The following is a 24006-nucleotide window of genomic DNA, read 5'->3' as shown; positions in this document are numbered from 1 at the left end:
ATATTTGAAAGAGAAATTCGCCTCACAACTAAATTGAACGGTCGGACCAAATCAAATAATAAACTAACCAATTTTTGGACATTTGTTTATTATGTATAATAGTATAGGAAACATGCTTTTCCAGTGTTTTCCTTGGATTTCTGTACTGGACAATTTTTGCGAACGGATACATGGTGTCTCCATGACCCTCATGTTATACTAGTTATCTAGAACTTATCGGGGGATGTTTCTACACTTATTTTAACTGAAACAAAAGTTATCGGGGTGTTTATATGTAAGTTATCAAATATGTGAGGTGTTAATTATTCTGCTATTTACACAAGAGTTATCGGGGTACATTTTTAATTAAAAAATCCCCGATTCAAAATTATCAGGGGGCTTGTGCATAAGTTATCAGGTCTGTAATGCATTATAGGTCAAACCATTTGTTTACTATTGACCACCCCCCCTCCCCTCAAAAAAATATGATATCATCTCAGATTATCCTTATTTCAAAAGTTCAAAATGTTTTATAGATCAAACCATTTGTCCGAATGAAAATTCGCTTTCCAATAAAAACGTCCTGACAACACCTTCGAAACTAGATTCCATGTTGGATGACTTTTTTTGAGGGGGGGGGGAGTCAATAGTAACCACGACTGGGCTAAGTAAGTTATCGGCTGTGATGTGCACAAGTTACCATTCTAATTAGGCAGAAGTTACCAGGTATATGTTTTTCAACACATTTTTTGTCTGGGTCAAAAAAGTTACTGTGATGTTGGTACGTGAGTTATCAGCTCTGTTGTGCGAATATTACCATGCTATTTATACAAAAAATTATCGAGGTATGCTTAATTTTTTTATTATTTTAAGGTCAAAAGTTACCGTGGTGTTCGTACATGAGTTATCGACTGTGTTGTCATATATTATCATGCTACTTACATACAAGTTATCTGGATATGTTTTTCAGCAACATTTTTCCCGTTTAAAAAGTAATCATGTGTGAGTTATCAGCTCTACTGTGTGTATATTATCATGCTAATTACACACAAGTTATCGGAGTATGTTTTTCAAAACTTTAATCCCGTTCAAAATGTTACAGTGGTGTTTGTATATGAGTTATCAGCTATTATGTCTATATTACCATGATATTTACATAAAAATTACCGGGTATGTTTCAACAATTTTCATCTAGAGGTGAAAAGCTGTCATGCTATTTGCACATGAGTTATTAGATCAGATATGCGTATATTACCATGTTATTTACATCAAAGTTATCGGGGTATATTTTTAAACAACTTTTATCACGAGGATGAAAAGTTACCGTGATGTTTGTACTTGAGTTATCAGCTCTGATGTGCGTATATTATCATATTATTTATAATGAAGTTACCGCGGTGTTTATACCTGAGTTATCAACTTTTATCCTGGTCATTTTTCACGGGCGGCCCACAAGCACGCATGCTTGGCACGTAATAGGCGCGGCCCGACACACGACTAAACGGGTCGTGCCTGCCTGTTGCACGCCGTGCGCCGCGCTTTTCCTTCGAGGTGAGGACCAACGTCTGTAGATAAGATCATGAAGGTAAAAAATGTCATATGTTACCGTATATTGCAACGACAAGGCCATGGGCGAATTACCATGCTTAAAGTTTAGGTGATTTACGTAACAGATGGAGGTTTACCTCAAGTTGCGTTGGCTTAGTTGGTTATTGGCTTTCCTAGCATCGTAGGGGATGTGGGTTCGAATCCCATTGCAGATTATTTTTTCTTCTACATAAACAACAGTAGCTCAATTTGTGGGCGGGTCCATCTTAAATGCAGCAGTGATTGACGTGCGGTCGGGCGGGAGAGAAAAATCGGATCTTAACTGCAGTACAGGTCAACGTGCGAGCACGAGAGAAAATCGGGATCCAATCCGCGGGCGACCAGATTCGGCGGAAAAAAAGAAAGGGATGACGCGCGCAGGATGAGGATCTGACGGCGCGTGAGTCGTTCGGATCTGATGCAAAAATCCGGACGACTGGATTTTAGCTTTTCCGTATGTTAAAATATAATGTGAATTGGTACACTGGCCCCTCTAATCTTACTAGAAAATGAACCCACGTCCTTCTCTTTTCCTCCTCCACCACAAGAAAAGACCCCAGGTTTCCCTTCTCCTCCCGTCGGCGCCGCTGCAGGTCTGCCTCATCTCCGATGGCCTTTGGGCCATGGAGATGCGGAGGGTAAACCCGGGCAAATGTCGGGCCATGCCGGGTTTTGGGCCTGGCTTGTAAAAGCACGGCCTTCATTTCTCAAGCCCGAGCCTGGCCCAAAGCTCGAAACACTTCCTGTTTTCAAGCCCGAGCTCGGCCAAAATCAAGCCCGAAAGCCCGGCCCGAGTGCTGTTTTTTAGTACGCGCACATGCAAGCCTGACCCGAAGCTCGAAAGCCTGACCCAAAATTCAGAAAAATAGAATCCCGAGCCCGGCCCGAACTATCTTTTGGGCTGCAAAACAAAGCCCGAGCCCAGCTCGAATGTCAAGCCCGATCCGGCCCGGCTCGGGTTTTCGGGTCGGGTCGTCAGGACGGGCTATCCATGCCCGGGTTTAGCGGAGGGCATCGGCCTCCTGTCGGCGGGAGGGGCCCAGTTCTCATTCTTGTTAGATTCATCGTCTTGGTTGGGGTTGTGTGGCGGCGACGGTGTCCCTCAGTAGGAATGATGTCCAAATGGTGCATCTAGCTTCGTCGGAGGGCGTGTGGAGGTGTGTCTCCATCGGATCTCGTGGGATTCGGTCGGGGCTGGTCTTAAGTGGATCTTTTTGGGTCCGGTCTTCGTTCGTCTTTGTTTGTGTGTTTTATAGATTTGATCCTTCCAATCTATGACTTTCCTCATCAGCGGTAGTTGTTGCTCTGGTGCGCTGGTCCTATGAGGCCTTAGCACGACGACTTACTGATTGTCTACTACAACAAGGTTTAACCGACTCCGGCGGGGGAGGAGTGATGACGGTGGCGCGTCTTCGGTTCACTCCGGTGCTTGTAGTCGTTGCTAGGTAGTGCACAAACCTGGTTGTATTTTTTATTACCTCTGGTGTTCTTTGTACTGTCATGATTAAAGATGAATAGATTGGAAGTTTCTCGCAAAAAGAACAAAAAAAATAATGTGAATGAATTAACTATGTTAGGATTCTTGTTGATGATCTTGATATATATACAACCTAAGGAGACGTCATAAGGGACGACAATTACAATCAGAGAAGGAGAGGAGAGGATACGTCTATACAAGGAGACGCTTTTCTACAAAGAGGCACATGTTCAGTGTATGGAGACACTCTAATTACAGTTGTTAATTAGCATGTTAATCTACAAATAACTAAAACTAATCCTAACGCTTCCCCTTGTACATCACCGTTTCTCAAAGTAGTCATTATTGAAGCTTCCTTGTGTATTATGAGTATCATTTGGTCTTGATCATAATTATATAGTAACTCCTTCAAAAGCCCTATGGAAAAAGTATGAGAAGAATAGTGTTTGATGTGTTGTTAAAACTCCCTTAAACCCTGCGGGGAAAATAAAAAGAAAATGATGCAACATATGTCCTTGAATCAACATAGCATGGCGCTCTATGTTCTTCTTCTTCTTCTCTAATGAATTTCTTCCTTTTGATATCCTAACTGGTTTGAGAGAATCGCTCATAAGCGTTCATGGCATAAATAGAAATAAAATGAACAGTAACAGTCGAGGCTGAGGGCCGCCGTGTCTTCGACGCCAGAGAGTGTTCCTACCATGGTCGTGCATCATGGGCTCGTCGGTGTCAGTCCAATGAAGTCTTTTTTTCTACTTTTAAATCTACTAGAGGTTGTAGAATTCACCAAAAACAAACCCCACCTTCAATTTTCTGAAATTGGTACCTAACCCCTCTAATCTCAATTGTTTACGCCTTTGATGCGGTTTTAGAAGTGGATCTCATGACCTGGCAACAAGGAAACCGGGTTTGCCGACTAAGCTTGGATTGACGTTGCAACGTATCAAACAATTATGATATGAATCTGAAAGTGCTAGTTATCGACTAGAGGGGAGGGGGGTGAATAGGCGATTTTTATGAAAGTCTTCGAAACTCGCAATGTCTTCGAAGACAGACAAACAAGTAACACCTAAACATGATGCAACGGAAGATAAACTACACGAGCCATGCCATAGTCAAAGAAATAGTACAAAGAAAGCACAAAGACATATAGCAGCTAGGTAGAACATACCAGAATAGGAAGACATTATGAAGCTAAATATGCAATCGGGGAAAAATGTCTTCACACAGTGAATTCAATGAGAGCAGGCAGGCAATGACTTCACGAAGCTAAACAGTAAGTAAAGGGTGAAGTGATAGAACCAATTGCTTGACGAAGACAAGGATTTGGTAAACCAGTTCCAGTTGCTGTGACAACTATATGTCTGGTTAGGGAGGCTGAGATTGAACTCAGAAGACTACATCTTCACCTTATTCCCCTTGAGCTAAGGTCACTTAGTCCTCGCCCAATCACTCAGGTAAGTCTTCAAGATAGACTTCCAAACCTTCACAGACTTCGTTCACCGGTGATCCACAATGACTCTTAGATCCTCAGAACGCGATGCCTAATCGACTGGAAGATCACAGTCTTCAAGTGTAATAAGTCTTCAGATCACGCAGGACAGAAAGACTTCAGTGATGCCAAACACTCTTTGGTCTTTGGGTGTTTTGGATTTTGTCCTTGCAATGATTCTCTCTCAAAGGCTTCGGAGGTGGGTTGCTCTCAAACGACAAAAGCCGTGCACTAACTCTGAGCAACCATCAATTTATGGTGGAAGGGGGTGGCTATTTTATAGCCAGGGAGCAACCTGACATGATTTGTCTGAAATGACCCTGGGGGATTGGGGAACCGACACATGTCCAATGGTCGGATTTCAAACACACGCGACATCTTGACTTGAGTTACAAGCAAGGCTGACTTATCCAACACAGGATAAGATTTTGTCTCATTGTCTTCACTCGAAGACATAGGATTTGATTTGAGCATCATGTCAGTTTTTTGACTTTGTTCACCTGGACCCCACTTGACAGTTCGGTGGTTCCTATGACTCAAGAAATAAGAAAATTAAACTACGAAAAGAACTATGTCTTCGCACTCCATTGTCTTCAAGCGAATGTCTTCACGCGTCATTATCTTCGATGTGAAAGTCTTCGCGAACCACCAATGTCTTCATACATTTTTAGGGGTCATCTCTGATGAGTAAACTGAATCAATAGGGACTTCTACCTGTGTTCTTCTGTGAATCTCATAAACACATTAGTCCCTCAATCACGTTTATCGTTAATACTCCAAAACCAACTAGGGGTGCCACTAGATGCACTTACATAATCTTATCTCTTTCTTGTGGGCATATGAATCATATCTCTTACTGGTTAATCCACTTGATACATGATACACTCTTGGATTCAAGTCTCAACAACAAGAAAGGGGAGATGTAAGTAGAGCCAGGGATCAGAAGAAAGAACAAACCCAATGACTACCACCACAGTCTAGGTCATCGATACCCCACACTCACATGCATAATAAAAATAAGTACCCCCTCACTTGGTTCAGTTGGCACCTGTTAATGTGTGTTGGGCTTTGCGATCCATTTTGTCTTCTAGGACTCTCCCAGGACTTCATCAGTAGTGATAGTGTCAGCAGTTTCTGCGACACCCCCCCCTCTAGACTTGGTTTGTCCCCAAGCCAATGCCTATGGGAAACGCGACTTCAGCGGTACCTTGTCTTCCCAAGTGGTGAGAGACACCGGGAAGCCTGACTAGCGGACCAAGACTTGAGGAATTTGCTAGATCCCAAACTACACCAGACAATGTTGAAGGATAGCCACGGTACTTGAAAAGGAAGTGGGTCGTCGTCCAAGACTGGCAGTTCAAGCATGATGGTTGTCGCCGGCGAAACCCCTGCTCGGAGCTGAGACATATGAATGAGAGGGTGGAACTTCACGTGCTCCGAAAGCGCCAGTTTGTATGCCACTTCACCCACACATCGGAGCACCTAACATGGACCAAACTACCAAAAGCCAGTTTGTGATTAGCTCGCGCTACAACTTAGAATTGTGCACGCACTTGCAGCTTAAGGTACACCTTCTCCCCCTCTTGGACTCCCTAAGGGAGTCCTGGATTAGGGGGTATCCGGATAGCCGGACTATATCCTTTGGCCGGACTGTTGGACTATGAAGACACAAGATTGAAGACTTCGTCCCGTGTCTGGATGGGACTCTACTTGGCGTGGAAGGCAAGCTAGGCAATACGGATATGTATATCTCCTCCTTTGTAACCGACCTTGTGTAACCCTAGCCCCCTCCGGTGTCTATATAAACTGGAGGGTTTTAGTCCATAGGACAACAGACAATCATACCATAGGCTAGCTTCTAGGGTTTAGCCTCTCCGATCTCGTGGTAGATCAACTCTTGTACTACTCATATTATCAAGAATAATCAAGCAGGACGTAGGGTTTTACCTCCATAAAGAGGGCCCGAACCTGGGTAAAACATCGTGTCCCCTGCCTCCTGTTACCATCCGCCTTAGACGCACAGTTCAGGACCCCCTACCCGAGATCCGCCGGTTTTGACACCGACATTGGTGCTTTCATTGAGAGTTCCACTGTGCTGTCGCCGTAAGGAAGGATGCCTCGTATCGTTGTTAAAAACGACATTACCGCCGGGGGAGCCCTGGCTGTCGGCCAAACTCTCCGGCTTGGCAGTTTCATCATGACCGCCCGTTCGGCCGCTGCACCGACGATGACCTCTCGGGTCATCAAAAACAGCCTCCACGTCGGCTCGGAATTCGCCGAGTAGATGGATCCAATGGAGCTCTCTTCCCTAAACGAGCTCTTGGATCGTATCGCCGCCTTGGGAGTCGCTACAGACTATGATCGGATTGGGCTTAAACCCGATCAAAGGGAGATTAACTCTCCACCGGTCACCCACCATATTGCGGTAGTGGAGGAACAATGCGGCGATTCTTCCTCTATTTTAAGGACTAACTATGTCCGGATTCCCGAGCTCTCCGAGCCGGATACCCGCTTACGGGAGGACATCACCCAAGCCCTGAACCTAGAATCAAGCAGCGGGCCAGACTTACCGGGCAACACTCTGGAACTCGAACTTCCAAGATTGGAAACTCCTCGGCCCCTGGGTCTCAGATCGGGTAGGGGTTAAGACTCAAATCCACCCACCCACCTAGACATAAACGATCTTTCCCACATCAGGCAAGAGCCCCATGAAACAGTACATCATTATTGGGCCAGATTCCTCCTTGTGATGAATAAGGTTAAGGACTGTCGCGAGGAAGACGCAGTCTCATTTTTCTGCAATAATTGCACGGACAAGGGAATCCTTAACGCCTTAAGTCGCCGTGACATATCACGCTTCGCTGACTTGGCGTCCATGGTACGAAAGTACTATGCGATGGAAAGCGCCTGGAAAACCGAAACGAAATTTTGGGATAATCCGACTCAGAATATACACCCAGTCCGAAGTAAAAGGATGCACTATCATAAGACACCCGAGTTAGTTACAAAGAAACAAAAACCCTCTATAGGGCATGGAACCGTATTGGAGGGATGGCTTAACGGACCCTGCAAAATTCATAGTACAACAGATACCATACCAACACACAGCCTTAGAGCATGTTGGATACTCCGGCAGGTGGGCAAAAGTGGTGAGGATCTTCTTATCCCAAATGCCACAGAGCACCATCCCATGGATAACAATATGGTATTAACAGTTTTTGAAACCTTCGCATCAAATAATAGGCGCAAACGAACACTCCGCAGCCTCACCAAAATCTGCCGCGTGGCAGCAATGAATCCATGGAGTGACACGGCTATTACCTTCAATGCAAGTGACGAACCTAAATTCTGAACTGCCCGAGCTCCCGCTGCACTGGTCCTAGTCCAATTGTGGACGGCTTTCGACTCACCAAAGTACTCATGGACGGCGGCAGTGGATTAAACATCATCTATGAGGAAACTCTTTAAAAAATAGAAATAGACTGGAACCGCATTGAGCAAAGCAGCACAACCTTCAGAGGAATCATCCCTAGTCGGGAAGCACACTGTGCTGGGAAAATCACACTAGATGTGGTATTCGGCACGCCGGAGAACTATAGGTCCGAAGAAATTACATTCCAAGTGGCCCCGTTCAGTAGTGGATACCACGCCCTTTTAGGACGGGAGGCGTTCACAATCTTCCAAGCCATACCCCATTATGGGTACATGAAGCTCAAAATGCCCGGGCCCAACGGAATCATCACTCTCGCTAGTGATCCGGACACAACACTCCGCGTCGAAAACAAAACAGCCGCATTGGCCCACAAGGCATTATCCGAAGCCCTTTCGGCCGAGGAATTAACTGCGCTATGCTCCACGGTGGACAGGGACGACGTAATACTTGACAAGAGATCCAAGTCCACCTCTTTTGAACCAGCGGATGGAATAGTCAAATTCCAAGTCCACCCAACGGACCCTACAAAAACAACCTCCATCGGGGCATAGTTAAACCCCGCCGTGGACGCCGCACTACGAGAGTTCCTGCGTGAGAATTGGGACATATTCGCCTGGCACCCCTCAGACATGCCAGGAATCCCACACAGGCTGGCCGAGCACAGCCTCAATATCCTAAAGGGATTCAAGCCGGTCAAGTAGGCTCTTTGGCGTTTCTCTGAACCTATGAGACAGGCCATGGGAGAGGAACTAGCCAAGTTATTGGAGGCCGGATTCATTAGAGAAATAAAACACCCGGACTGGCTAGCAAACCTGGTGATGATACCAAAGAAGGACAAATCCTGGCGCCTATGTGTCGATTTCAAGGACCTCAACAAGGCTTGCCCAAAGGATCCCTTCCCCCTCCCTCGCATTGATCAAATTATCGATGCTACCGCAGGACACGAGTCATTGTGTTTCCTCGACGCATACTCCGGCTACCACCAAATCAAGATGGCGGAGTCCGACCAAGCTGCAACGGCATTTATCACACCATACGGCCCCTTCTGTTTCAACACAATGCCTTTTGGGCTCAAAAACACCGGCGCAACATATTAACGCATGATTCAGACATGTCTGGAGAAACAAATCGGCAAAACAGTAGAGGCATACATAGACGATGTGGTCGTCAAAACCAAACACGTCGACTCTCTAATAGACGACTTGAGGCTCACATTCGACAACCTCCGAACATACGACATCAAGCTCAATCCGGAAAAATGCGTTTTCGGCGTACCAGCCGGAAAGCTCCTGGGTTTCATTGTCTCCAGTAGAGGAATTGAAGCCAATCCGGCCAAAATCCGAGCTTTGTCACAGTTGGCTACCCCAACAGACCTCAAACAAATCCAGAAATTAACTGGATGTGTGGCGGCTCTAAGCCGCTTTATCTCCCGCTTAGGAGAAAAGGCATTACCCCTTTATCGCCTCCTTCGGCGCACCGAACACTTCGAGTGGACGGACGCTGCCACAGCCGGATTGGAAGAAATAAATGCCATATTGGCAACCAACCCAATCCTGGCCGCGCCAAACATCGGCGAACCAATGCTGTTGTACATTACGGCAACTCATCAGGTTGTAAGCGCAGTGCTCTTCGTCGAACGAGAAGCGGACAGACATAAATTCCCTCTTCAAAAGCCGATATATTATGTATCCACTATCCTCACTCTATGCAAATCACGGTACCCACATTATCAAAAGATAGCCTATGCGGTATTCATGGCATCCCGAAAGCTGCGACACTAATTTCAAGAGTGCTCAATTACAGTAGCCTCGGAAGTGCCACTTAATGATATTATAAACAACCGCAATGCCACGGGCCGAATTGCCAAATGGGTCATTGAGCTCCTCCCGTTCGACATAACATACAAACCTCGGTGAGCCATTAAATCGCAAGTATTGGCCAACTTTGTCGCCGAATGGACGGAAGCCGAACTCCCTAAAGAGTACGGCGCATACTCCAATTGGATCATGCACTTCGACGGCTCCAAAATGCTGGCTGGTCTGGGGGATGGCGTCGTCCTGGCGTCCCCAACTGGAGATACAGTGCAATACGTACTGCACATACTGTATACAGACTCCAACAACGCAGCCGAATACGAAGCCCTGTTACATGGTCTTCGGATGGCAGTTTCCATGGGCATTCAACGCCTAGAGGTGCGTGGGCATTCGAACCTCGCAATATCCCAAATAAATGGAGACTTCGATGCCAAAGATCCGAAGATGGCGGCCTATCGAAACGCCGTCCTAAAGATGTCAGCTCGGTTTGAGGGGCTCGAATTTCACCATGTGGCTCGGGAAAACAATCAGGCGGCGGATATCCTCGCCCGCATCGGCGCAAAACGCGATGCGGTCCCCCCAACATCTTTTTGGAGAGGTTTTTTAAGCCATCCGTGGTATGGGAAGGGGACACCGGTAACAATAGTCCAGACCCGTCCAAAATGCCCGATATCGAACACTTTGACATAATCGGAGGCTCTGCCACCGAAATAACACCTTTAGCCCACGTCATAATGGCCACCATTGCCCTGTGGATAGAACCATTCTTGGCCTACCTAACTAGGCAGGAACTTCCCACGGACCAAAATGAGGCACGCTGCATAGTACGGCGATCTAAAGCCTACAGGGTCCACGAGGGAGAGCTGTATAAAAAAAGCACTACCGGAGTCCTTCAAAGGTGCATCTCCGAAGAGGAAGGGCGGAAGCTTTTGGCAGAAATTCACGCCGGACTTGGCGGCCATCAGTCCCTCGTAAGCAAGGCCTTCCGTACAGGGTTTTATTGGCCGACGGCCCGGGCAGACGCACAAGACTTGGTCCAACGCTGCGCCGGTTGCCAGCTTTTTGCAAATCAAAGCCACATGCCACCCACCTCCCTCCAAACAATCCCCATTACCTGGCCCTTCGCGGTCTGGGGGCTTGACATGGTTGGACCCCTTAAAGGGGGAACCCATAAGAAAAAATACTTACTGGTCATGGTGGATAAATTCACCAAATGGATAGAAGCCAAACCTGTTAAAACAGCCGAATTCGAACCGGTGATAGAATTCATATCCGGGGTCGTACACCGTTATGGCGTCCCCCACAGCATCATCACTGACAACGGCACGAACTTCATGGCCGATGAGGTAAAACTCTGGTGCAGCAACATGGACATCAAGCTCGATTATGCTTCCGTCTATCACCCACAAACCAACGGCCAAGTTGAGCGAGCAAATGGTCTTATCATGAGCGACATTAAACTCAGATTAGTGCGGTCCTTAAAGGAGTCTAACACGCACTGGGTAGAGGAGCTCGACTCTGTACTCTGGGGGCTGCGGACCACGCCAAAATGTACTACCGGATATACACCCTTCTTTATGGTGTACGACGCAGAGGCAGTTCTGCCCTGCGACATAATTCATGCCTCACCTCGAGTGCGCATGTACGAAGAAAGAGAAGCCGAGCTTGATCGGCAGGACAGTCTGGACACCCTGGAGGAGGAGCGCGACATGGCAAAAGCCCGTTCCGCATTTTATCAGCAACAGGCTCGCAGATACCAAAGCAGAGAAGTACGGGCCAAAACTTATAACGTTGGCGAGTTAGTTCTACGCCTGCCGGAGAAGAAAAAGTCCAAGCTTGAGCCCAAATGGGAAGGTCTCTTCATTATTGACCAAGTTCTGACCGATGGAGCGTACCGTCTACGGGATGCATCGAATAATCGACTTGAGCCGAACCCATGGAACACAGCCAGGCTCCGAAGATTTTACGCCTAGCGCCGGACTCTATGTTCGTCTCCTTCCTCTATCCATTTTTTTCATATACATTATCTGTCCTTTTTCTCTTTCTTTCTTTTATTCTTTCTCTAGGCCTTCAAGGGCCAACTTGTGCCTCGCTTGCACATTATAGATGCGCTAACCGCGCTCATTATACCTGGGGGCTTCTTACACAGAAGCTTAATTATCTATCTGGGCTTCATGCCCAGCACGTGTGTTATTCTTCCACATGTACCTTTTCTTCGCCATTATATGCATCGATATGACTTAAGTTTTGGCCAAGCTGGATTGCCTGGCTCTTGTATTTATGCCCTACGTTCCCGTTAATTCGGCTAGGGCATAAGGGGAGCACATCTGCGATTGTTATTGCCGGGTTAGCCGGATGTGTACCTCAGACTGGGTGAAGCCGAAAGCTAGCGTTCTTAAGGGAATATTCGGTCGGTGAACAAAAGATGATTTTTATTTATTTTCCATATGTGCCCCAGATGTTTTTTGCCTGCGTTTCCCCTCGCAGTCCGGACATGCACTTTAGGGCATGCATACCCAGGGAAAGGAACCCTTAACGGAACTATTCTCCCTAGAAGATGTTTCTTACTACCCATGTAATATAACATAACTAGTTGGGCACTTGTCTGTTCAAGCACTAATGACCCCTACGCCTGGTCTCCACGCATACCCCGGTTTTTATATAACTGAGCGGGTATTCGAACACACTCCGGACTATCGGGTCCCGAGGTTGAAGCGAAAAGGTCCGCCATGACAAATGATTTACAATCCGGCTAGAAGGCATTATACATGTCACTTTAATCACATAGTCATGCAGACTGACTAAATTCCTCTTCTATACCATCCAACAGGCGGTCTAGCCTACAATCTTGTTGGGAATACTTTGCAGCTAATTCTACTTGCCCATAGACTAAGCTAATGGGGATATCTTTCCCATCGGGCCCCACAGGTCCGACCTCGGCCATGTGATTTGGGTCAGCCTTGGTATACCGTGTCTTCACCATGGCCCAGGCTTCCCTGGCACCTTGACGGCAGGCAGATATCTTCCATAATCGAAAGCGCCGCCATGCTCCCTTGAGTTTCTCCACAAGCTCTCCAATGCCTTCTGGCAGGGAGACGGACGGCCACAAGGCCTGGGCAATACCTTGCATCACCTGCCAAACTTGTTCGTGCAGTTGTGAGAGCTCAGATAGAAGATCACCCGCAGACCCGGGCATCTCCTCCGTGGGACGACCCGTCAGCATACCTGCAGACATAACTCTGTTAGCCGGCTTCTCCGCCAACCCTTTTTTAAGGGTTCGTTCAAGCACTTACTGAAAATGCCGCGTCGAAGCCGCTTATTCTCCTTCTCGGAGTCCGCAAGCTGGGCTCGAACATCTTTCAGTTCCGCGCTCAGCTTGGTATTGGCGTCTTGGAGATTGTTTTTCTCCCGCCTGACCTCAGTCAGCACGCGTTCGCCAGCCTTTAGCTGTCGTACGACATGCTGTTCCTCCGGGTTCTCTCCGGATTCATCTGCAATATCTACTGTTAGATCTGCAGCCACGCCGCACGCTATATGGTACCTATCATTCTTTGAAACAAATGTTACCAGCTGGGACTTTTTAGGTTCCTTCAATGCGGCAACGGTGGCCCGAAGTTGGTTCTTGCATTCCTCCAGCTCCTGTGACAGTCGGGTATTCTTCTCTGTAAGAACCTGCACAATATATGATCCTTAAATCAGTTCTGCTATCTGTTTCAAGTATCAGGGGCTACTGATACATATAATCGTCAGATTTGCTTACCCGTACATCCCTTACATACTGGTCCGTGGCTCTGGCTAGACCACATTGAGCAGCACGGAGGTACGCGTCTCCAGAATTGAAGGCATCAAATGCCTCTTGGGAGAAGCAAGCGTCACGGAGTACGGCTCGGCGACGCCTATGATTCATGGCGCTCTCCACTTCTGAATTTGTAGCGGATAGTCTATCCGCATCCTCTGTAGGAGGAGTATCCGGCGTCCGCCCCATGTCGGCTTCCGCCTCTATGTCCAGCCCTGGAGCCCAACTGGTGGAAGCATGATCGGCAGCCTCACCAGACATATTCTGGCGAGCGTTTTTTCTGTTAAAGAAACATGGGCGTCATTACATTTTGAGAAAGACGACAACCACAGAGCGGGTTTTTTGTCATACCTCTGTGCCAGCGTCTCCGTCCTGACTGCCTTCCTTTTTGGCCTGCCCGGCCTCGGTACCTTTTGTTGGCGAGTTGCTGCGGGTTCGGCACGGCGTCCCGAAGGCCTTCCCTGTAAAACACCATATGTATATGGTAGGTGAAGTGTCTAAAAGGGGATCCTAGTTTTTGGAGTTGGGATTTTTGGTTTTTCTTACGTGCGACGCGGAAGCAGTCCGGGATAGTCGGCCGTAATGGCCACCATGGCGTCATCACAGCTTAATTGATAGAACTGCCGGTCTATCAGCTCCACGAATATGTCCGGATCTTCTTTGAGTCCGGGACCGAAGGCCCGATCTGTTGGGGAATGTAGCACAATTTTAAAATTTTCTACGCATCACCAAGATCTATCTATGGAGTCATCTACCAACGAGGGAGAGAGGAGTGCATCTACATACCCTTGTAGATCACGAGCGGAAGCGTTCAAGAGAACGGGGTTGATGGAGTCGTACTCGTCGTGATCCAAATCACTGAAGATCCTAGCGCCGAACGGATGGGACCTCCGCTTTCAACACACGTACGGAGCGAGGACGTCTCCCGTGCCTTGATCCAGCAAGGAGGAGGGAGAGGTTGAGGAAGAGGGCTCCAACAGCAGCACGATGGCGTGGTGGTGGTGAAGCTGCAGTACTCTAGCAGGGCTTCGCCAAGCTCTTATGGAGGAGGAGATGTGTTGGGGAGGGGAGGGGCTGGCCTTGGATGTTCTAAGAAGCCCTCCCCTCACCCCTCTATTTATAGGGGAAGGGGGAAGGGGTCCGGCCCCCTCTAGATGAGATCTCGAGGGGGGCAGCGGCCAAGGGGAAGGGGGCTTGCCCCCAAGCAAGGGGGCGCCCCCCTTTAGGGTTTCCCCCCAACCCTAGGCGCATGGGCCCTAGGGGGGTGTGGCGCCCCAGCACACTTGGGCTGGTTCCCTTCTCCATACAGCCCATAAGGCCCCCCGGAAGAGGTGGACCCTCCGGGTGGACCCCCGGAACCCCTCCGGTGGCCCCGGTACAATACCGATATGCCCCCGAACCTTTCCGGCGACCGTATGAAAACTTCCCATATATAAATATTTACCTCCGGACCATTCCGGAACTCCTCGTGACGTCCGGGATCTCATCCGGGACTCCGAACAACATTCGGTAATCACATACAAGTCTTCCTAACAACCCTAGTGTCACCGAACCTTAAGTGTGTAGACCCTACGGGTTCGGGAGACATGCAGACATGACCGAGATGACTCTCCGGTCAATAACCAACAGCGGGATCTGGATACCCATGTTGGCTCCCACATGCTCCACGATGATCTCATCGGATGAACCACGATGTCGAGGATTCAATCAATCCGTATACAATCCCCTTTTGTCAATCGGTACGTTACTTGCCCGAGACTCGATCGTCGGTATCCCAATACCTTGTTCAGTCTCGTTACCGGCAAGTCACTTTACTCGTACCGTAATGCATGATTCTGTGATCAACCACTTGATCACATTGAGCTCATTATGATGATGCATTACCGAGTGGGCCCAGAGATACCTCTCCATCATACGGAGTGACAAATCCCAGTCTCGATTCGTGCCAACCCAACAGACACTTTCGGAGATACCTGTAATGTACCTTTATAGTCACCCAGTTACGTTGTGACGTTTGGCACACCCAAGGAACTCCTACGGTATCCGGGAGTTGCACAATCTCATGGTCTAAGGAAATGATACTTGACATTCAGAAAAGCTACAGCAAACGAACTATACGATCTTTGAGCAATGCTTAGGATTGGGTCTTGTCCATCACATCATTCTGCTAATGATGTGATCCCGTTATCAATGACATCCAATGTCCATAGTCAGGAAACCATGACTATCTTTTGATCAACGAGCTAGTTAACTAGAGGCTCACTAGGGACGTGTTGTGGTCTATGTATTCACACATGTATTACGATTTCCGGATAACACAATTATAGCATGAACAATAGACAATTATCATGAACAAAGAAATATAATAATAACCATTTTATTATTGCCTCTAGGGCATATTTCCAACAGTCTCCCACTTGCACTAGAGTCAATATTCTAGTTACATTGTGATGAATCGAACACCCATGCAGTTCTGGTGTTGATCATGTTTTGCTCTAGGGAGAGGTTTAGTCAACGGATCTGCTACATTCAGGTCCGTATGTACTTTACAAATCTCTATGTCTCCATTTTGAACACTTTCACGAATGAAGTTGAAGCGACGCTTGATATGCCTGGTCTTCCTGTGAAACCTGGGCTCCTTGGCAAGGGCAATGGCTCCAGTGTTGTCACAGAAGAGAGTCATCGGGCCCGACGCATTGGGTATGACTGCTTGGTCGGTAATGAACTCCTTCACCCAGACTGCTTCTTGTGTTGCCTCCGAGGCTGCCATGTACTCCGCTTCACATGTAGATCCCACCACAACGCTTTGCTTGCAACTGCACCAGCTTACTGCCCCACCATTCAAAATATACACGTATCCGGTTTGTGACTTAGAGTCATCTAGATCTGTGTCGAAGCTAGCATCGACGTAACCCTTTACGACGAGCTCTTCGTCACCTCCATAAACGAGAAACATATCCTTGGTCCTTTTCAGGTACTTCAGGATATTCTTGACCGCTGTCTAGTGTTCCATGCCGGGATTTCTTTGGTACCTTCCTACCAAACTTACGGCAAGGTTTACATCAGGTCTGGTACACAGCATAGCATACATGATAGACCCTATGGCCGAGGCATAGGGGATGACACTCATCTTTTCTCTATCTTCTGCCGTGGTCGGGCATTGAGCCGTGCTCAATCTCGTACCTTGCAATACAGGCAAGAACCCCTTCTTTGACTGATCCATTTTGAACCTCTTCAATATCTTGTCAAGGCACGTACTCTGTGAAAGACCAATGAGGCGTCTCGATCTATCTCTATAGATTTTGATGCCTAATATATAAGCAGCTTCTCCGAGGTCCTTCATTGAAAAACACTTGTTCAAGTAGGCCTTTATGCTTTCCAAGAATTCTATATCATTTCCCATCAACAGTATGTCACCGACATACAATATGAGAAATGCTACAGAGCTCCCACTCACTTTCTTGTAAATGCAGGCTTCTCCATAAGTCTGCATAAACCCAAACGCTTTGATCATCTCATCAAAACGAATGTTCCAACTCCGAGATACTTGCACCAGCCCATAAATCGAGCGTTGGAGCTTGCACACCTTGTCAGCATTCTTAGGATCGACAAAACCTTCCGGCTGCATCATATACAATTCTTCCTTAAGGAAACCATTAAGGAATACTGTTTTGACGTCCATTTGCCATATCTCATAATCATAGAATGCAGCAATTGCTAAAATGATTCGGACGGACTTCAGCTTCGCTACGGGTGAGAAAGTCTCATCGTAGTCAACCCCTTGAACTTGTCGATAACCCTTAGCGACAAGCCGAGCTTTATAGATGGTCACATTACCATCCGCGTCTGTCTTCTTCTTAAAGATCCATTTATTTTCTATGGCTCGCCGATCATCGGGCAAGTCAGTCAAAGTCCATACTTTGTTTTCATACATGGATCCTATCTCGGATTTCATGGCTTCCAGCCATTTGTCGGAATCCGGTCCCGCCATCACTTCTTCATAGTTCGAAGGTTCACCGTTGTCTAACAACATGATTTCCAAGACAGGGTTGCCGTACCACTCTGGTGCGGAACGTGTCCTCGTGGACCTACGAAGTTCAGTAGTAACTTGATCTGAAGTTTCATGATCATCATCATCAACTTCCTCTCTAGTCGGTGCAGGCACCTCAGGAACATTTTCTTGAGCTGCGCCACTTACCGGTTCAAGAGGTAATACTTCATCAAGTTCTACTTTCCTCCCACTTATTTCTTTCGAGAGAAACTCTTTCTCTAGAAAGGACCCATTCTTGGCAACAAAGATCTTGCCTTCGGATCTGAGGTAGAAGGTATACCCAACAGTTTCTTTAGGGTATCCTATGAAGACGCATTTTTCCGACTTGGGTTCGAGCTTTTCAGGTTGAAGTTTCTTGACATAAGCATCGCATCCCCAAACTTTTAGAAACGACAGCTTAGGTTTCTTCCCAAACCATAATTCATACGGTGTCGTCTCAACGGATTTCGACGGAGCCCTATTTAAAGTGAATGCGGCAGTCTCTAAAGCATAGCCCCAAAATGACAGCGGTAAATCGGTAAGAGACATCATAGATCGCACCATATCCAATAGAGTGCGATTACGACGTTCGGACACACCATTACGCTGAGGTGTTCCAGGTGGCATGAGTTGTGAAACTATTCCACATTTTCTTAAGTGTGTGCCAAATTCGTGACTCAAGTATTCTCCCCCACGATCTGATCGCAAGAACTTGATTTTCCTGTCACGTTGATTCTCAACCTCACTCTGAAATTCCTTGAACTTTTCAAAGGTCTCAGACTTGTGTTTCATTAAGTAGACATACCCATATCTACTCAAGTCATCAGTGAGGGTGAGAACATAACGATAGCCACCGCGAGCCTCAACACTCATTGGACCACACACATCAGTATGTATGATTTCCAATAAGTTGGTTGCTCGCTCCATTGTTCCTGAGAACGGAGTCTTGGTCATTTTACCCATGAGGCATGGTTCGCACGTGTCAAATGATCCGTAATCAAGAGACTCTAAAATTCCATCTGCATGGAGCTTCTTCATGCATTTGACACCTATGTGACCAAGGTGGCAGTGCCACAAGTATGTGGGACTATCATTATCAACCTTACATCTTTTGGTATTCACACTACGAATATGTGTAGCATTACGCTCGAGATTCATTAAGAATAAACCATTCACCATCGGAGCATGACCATAAAACATATCTCTCATATAAATAGAACAACCATTATTCTTGGATTTAAATGAGTAGCCATCTCGTATTAAACGAGATACTAATACAATGTTCATGCTCAAAGCTGGCACTAAATAACAATTATTGAGGTTTAAAACTAATCCCGTAGGTAAATGTAGAGGTAGCGTGCCGACGACGATCACATCGACCTTGGAACCATTCCCGACGCCCATCGTCACCTCGTCCTTCGCTAGTCTCCGCTTATTCCGCAGCTCCTGCTTTGAGTTACAAATGTGAGCAACCGCACCGGTATCAAATACCCAGGAGCTACTACGAGTACTGGTAAGGTACACATCAATTACATGTATATCACATATACCTTTCGTGATGCCGGCCTTCTTGTCCGCTAAGTATTTGGGGTAGTTCCGCTTCCAGTGACCACTTCCCTTGCAATAAAAACACTCAGTCTCGGGCTTGGGTCCATTCTTTGGCTTCTTCCCGGCAGCTTGCTTACCGGGCGTGGCAACTCCCTTGCCTTCCTTCTTGAAGTTCTTCTTACCCTTGCCTTTCTTGAACTTAGTGGTTTTATTCACCATCAACACTTGATGTTCCTTTTTGATTTCTACCTCTGCTGATTTCAGTATTGAATATACCTCAGGAATGGTCTTTTCCATCCCCTGCATATTGAAGTTCATCACAAAGCTCTTGTAGCTCGGTGGAAGCGACTGAAGGATTCTGTCAATGACCGCGTCATCCGGGAGATTAACTCCCAGCTGAGTCAAGCGGTTATGCAACTCAGACATTTTGAGTATGTGCTCACTGGCAGAACTATTTTCCTCCATCTCACAGCTGAAGAACTTGTCGGAGACTTCATATCTCTCGACCCGGGCATGAGCTTGAAAAACCATTTTCAGCTCTTCGAACATCTCATATGCTCCGTGTCTCTCAAAACGCTTTTGGAGCCCCGACTCTAAGCTGTAAAGCATGCCGCACTGAATGTGGGAGTAATCATCAGCACGTGTCTGCCAAGCGTTCATAACATCTTGGTTCTGTGGGATGGGTGCGTCACCTAGCGGTGCTTCTAGGACATAATCTTTCTTGGCAGCTATGAGGATGATCCTCAGGTTCCAGACCCAGTCCGTATAGTTGCTGCCATCGTCTTTCAGCTTGGTTTTCTCTAGGAACGCGTTGAAGTTGAGGACAATGTGGGCCATTTGATCTACAAGACATATTGTAAAGATTTTAGACTAAGTTCATGATAATTAAGTTCATCTAATCAAATTACTCAATAAACTCCCACTCAGATAGACATCCCTCTAGTCATCTAAGTGAAACATGATCCGAGTCAACTAGGCCGTGTCCAATCATCACGTGAGACAGACTAGTCAACATCGGTGAACATCTTCATGTTGATCGTATCTTCTATACGACTCATGCTCGACCTTTTGGTCTTCTGTGTTCCGAGGCCATGTCTGTACATGCTAGGCTCGTCAAGTCAACCTAAGTGTATTGCGTGTGTAAATCTGGCTTACACCCGTTGTATTCGAACGTTAGAATCTATCACACCCGATCATCACGTGGTGCTTCGAAAGAACGAACTTTCGCAACGGTGCACAGTTAGGGGGAACACTTTCTTGAAATTATTACGAGGGATCATCTTATTTAAGCTACCGTCGTTCTAAGCAAATAAGATGTAAAACATGATAAACATCACATGCAATCAAATAGTGACATGATATGGCCAATATCATTTGCTCCTTTGATCTCCATCTTCGGGGCTCCATGATCATCGTTGTCACCGGCATTGACACCATGATCTCCATCATCGTGTCTTCTTGAAGTTGTCACGTCATCTATTACTTCTACTACTATGGCTAATGCTTTAGCAATAAAATAAAGTAAATACATGACGTTTATGTTGACACGCAGGTCATAAATAAATAAAGACAACTCCTATGGCTCCTGCCGGTTGTCATACTCATCGACATGCAAGTCGTGATTCCTATTACAAGAACATGATCATCTCACACATCACATATATCATTCATCACATCCTTTGGCCATATCACATCACAAAGCACTTGCTGCAAAAACAAGTTAGACGTCCTCTAATTGTTGTTGCAAGTTTTTACGTGGCTGCTATAGGATTCTTGCAAGAACGTTTCTTACCTACGTCAAAACCACAACGTGAATTGCCAATTTCTATTTACCCTTCATAAGGACCCTGTTCATCGAATCCGATCCGACTAAAGTGGGAGAGACAGACACCCGCCAGCCACCTTATGCAACTAGTGCATGTCTGTCGGTGGAACCGGTCTCACGTAAGCATACGTGTAAGGTTGGTCCGGGCCGCTTCATCCCACGATGCCGCCGAATCAAGATAAGACTAGTAACGGCAAGATAATTGACAATATCGACGCCCACAACTACTTTGTGTTCTACTCGTGCATAGTAACTACGCATAGACCTAGCTCATGATGCCACTGTTGGGGAACGTAGCAGAATTTAAAATTTTCTACGCACCACCAAGATCTATGGAGTCATCTAGCAACGAGGGAGAGAGGAGTGCATCTGTTGGGGAATGTAGTAATTTCAAAAAATTTCTACGCACACGCAAGATCATGGTGATGCATAGCAACGAGAGGGGAGAGTGTTGTCTACGTACCCTCGTAGACCGAAGCGGAAGCGTTGACGCAACGTAGAGGAAGTAGTCGTACGTCTTCCCAATCTGACCGATCCAAGCACCGTTACTCCGGCACCTCCGAGTTCTTGGCACACGTTCAGCTCGATGACACTCCCCGGGCTCCGATCCAGCAAAGCTTCGGGGAGGAGTTCTGTCAGCACGACGGCGTGGTGACGATCTTGATGTTCAACCGTCGCAGGGCTTCGCCTAAGCACTACTACAATATGACCAAGGTGGAATATGGTGGAGGGGGGCACCGCACACGGCTAAGGAACGATCACGAAGATCAACTTGTGTGTCTATGGGGTGCCCCCTGCCCCCGTATATAAAGGAGTGGAGGAGGGGAGGGCCGACCGTCATTTAATTGAAGGCCATTTCGTTTTAATTGAAGGCCAAACTCGTAACTCAAATATTTTACCTCTGCGATCATATCGTAGAAACCTTATCTTCTTGTCACGATGATTTTCCACTTCACTCTGAAATTCTTTGAACTGTTCAAATGTTTCAGACTTATGTTTCATCAAGTAGATATCCCCATATCTGCTCAAATCATCTGTGAAGGTCAGAAAATAATGATACCTGCTGCAAGCCTTAATATTCATCGGACCACATACATCAGTATGTATGATTTCCAACAAATCTGTTGCTTGCTTCATTGTTCCGGAGAACGGCGTTTTAGTCATCTTGTCCATAAGGCATGGTTCGCAAGCATCAAGTGATTCATAATCAAGTGATTCCAAAAGCCCATCAGCATGGAGTTTCTTCATGCGCTTTACACCAATATGACCTAAACGACAGTGCCACAAATAAGTTGCGCTATCATTATTAACTTTGCATCTTTTGGTTTCAATATTATGAATATGTGTATCACTACGATCGAGATCCAATGAACTTGTTTCATTGGGTGTATGACCATCGAAGGTTTTATTCATGTAAACAGAACAACAATTATTCTCTGACTTTAATGAATAACCGTATTGCAATAAACATGATCAAATCATATTCATGCTCAACGCAAAAACCAAATAACACTTATTTAAGTTCAACACTAATCCCGAAAGTATAGGGGAGTGTGCGATGATGATCATATCAATCTTGGAACTACTTCCAACACACATCGTCACTTCACCCTTAACTAGTCTCTGTTTATTCTGCAACTCCTGTTTCGAGTTACTACTCTTAGCAACTGAACCAGTATCAAATACCGAGGGGTTGCTATAAACACTAGTAAAGCACACATCAATAACATGTATATCCAATATACCTTTGTTCACTTTGCCATCCTTCTTATTCGCCAAATACTTGGGGTAGTTCCGCTTCCAGTGACCAGTCCCTTTGAAGCAGAAGCACTTAGTCTCAGGCTTAGGTCCAGACTTGGGCTTCTTCACTTGAGCATCAACTTGCTTGCTGTTCTTCTTGAAGTTCCCCTTCTTCCCTTTGCCCTTTTCTTGAAACTAGTGGTCTTGTCAACCATCAACACTTGATGTTTTTCTTGATTTCTACCTTCGTCGATTTCAGCATCACGAAGAGCTTGGGAATCGTTTCCGTTATCCCTTGCATATTATAGTTCATCACGAAGTTCTACTAACTTGGTGATGGTGACTAGAGAATTCTGTCAATCACTATTTTATCTGGAAGATTAACTCCCACTTGATTCAAGTGATTGTAGTACCCAGACAATCTGAGCACATGCTCACTAGTTGAGCGATTCTCCTCCATCTTTTAGCTATAGAACTTGTTGGAGACTTCATATCTCTCAACTCGGGTATTTGCTTGAAATATTAACTTCAACTCCTGGAACATCTCATATGGTCCATGACGTTCAAAAAGTCTTTGAAGTCCCGATTCTAAGCTGTTAAGCATGGCGCACTAAACTATCAAGTAGTCATCATATTGAGCTAGCCAAACGTTCATAACGTCTGCATCTGCTCCTGCAATAGGTCTGTCACCTAGCGGTGCATCAAGGACATAATTCTTCTGTGCAACAATGAGGATAAACCTCACATCACGGATCCAATCCGCATCATTGCTACTAACATCTTTCAACACAATTTTCTCTAGGAACATATCAAAATAAACACAGGGAAGCAACAACGCGAGCTATTGATCTACAACATGATTTGCAAAATACTACCAGGACTAAGTTCATGATAAATTTAAGTTCAATTAATCATATTACTTAAGAACTCCCACTTAGATAGACATCCCTCTAATCCTCTAAGTGATCACGTGATCCAAATGGCGTGGTGACGATCTTGATGTTCAACCGTCGCAGGGCTTCGCCTAAGCACTGCTACAATATGACCGAGGTGGAATATGGTGGAGGGGGGCACCGCACACGGCTAAGGAACGATCACGAAGATCAACTTGTGTGTCTATGGGGTGCCCCCTTGCCCCCATATATAAAGGAGTGGAGGAGGGGAGGGCCGGCCCTCTCTATGGCGCGCCCTAGGGGAGTCCTACTCCCACCGGGAGTAGGATTCCCCTTTTCCTAGTCCAACTAGGAGTCCTTCCATGTAGTAGGAGTAGGAGACAAGGAGGGGG

The sequence above is a fragment of the Triticum urartu genome, chromosome 5, assembly GCF_003073215.2.
Source record: "Triticum urartu cultivar G1812 chromosome 5, Tu2.1, whole genome shotgun sequence".
Taxonomy (NCBI): domain Eukaryota; kingdom Viridiplantae; phylum Streptophyta; class Magnoliopsida; order Poales; family Poaceae; genus Triticum; species Triticum urartu.
This window is presented reverse-complemented; position numbering follows the sequence as displayed.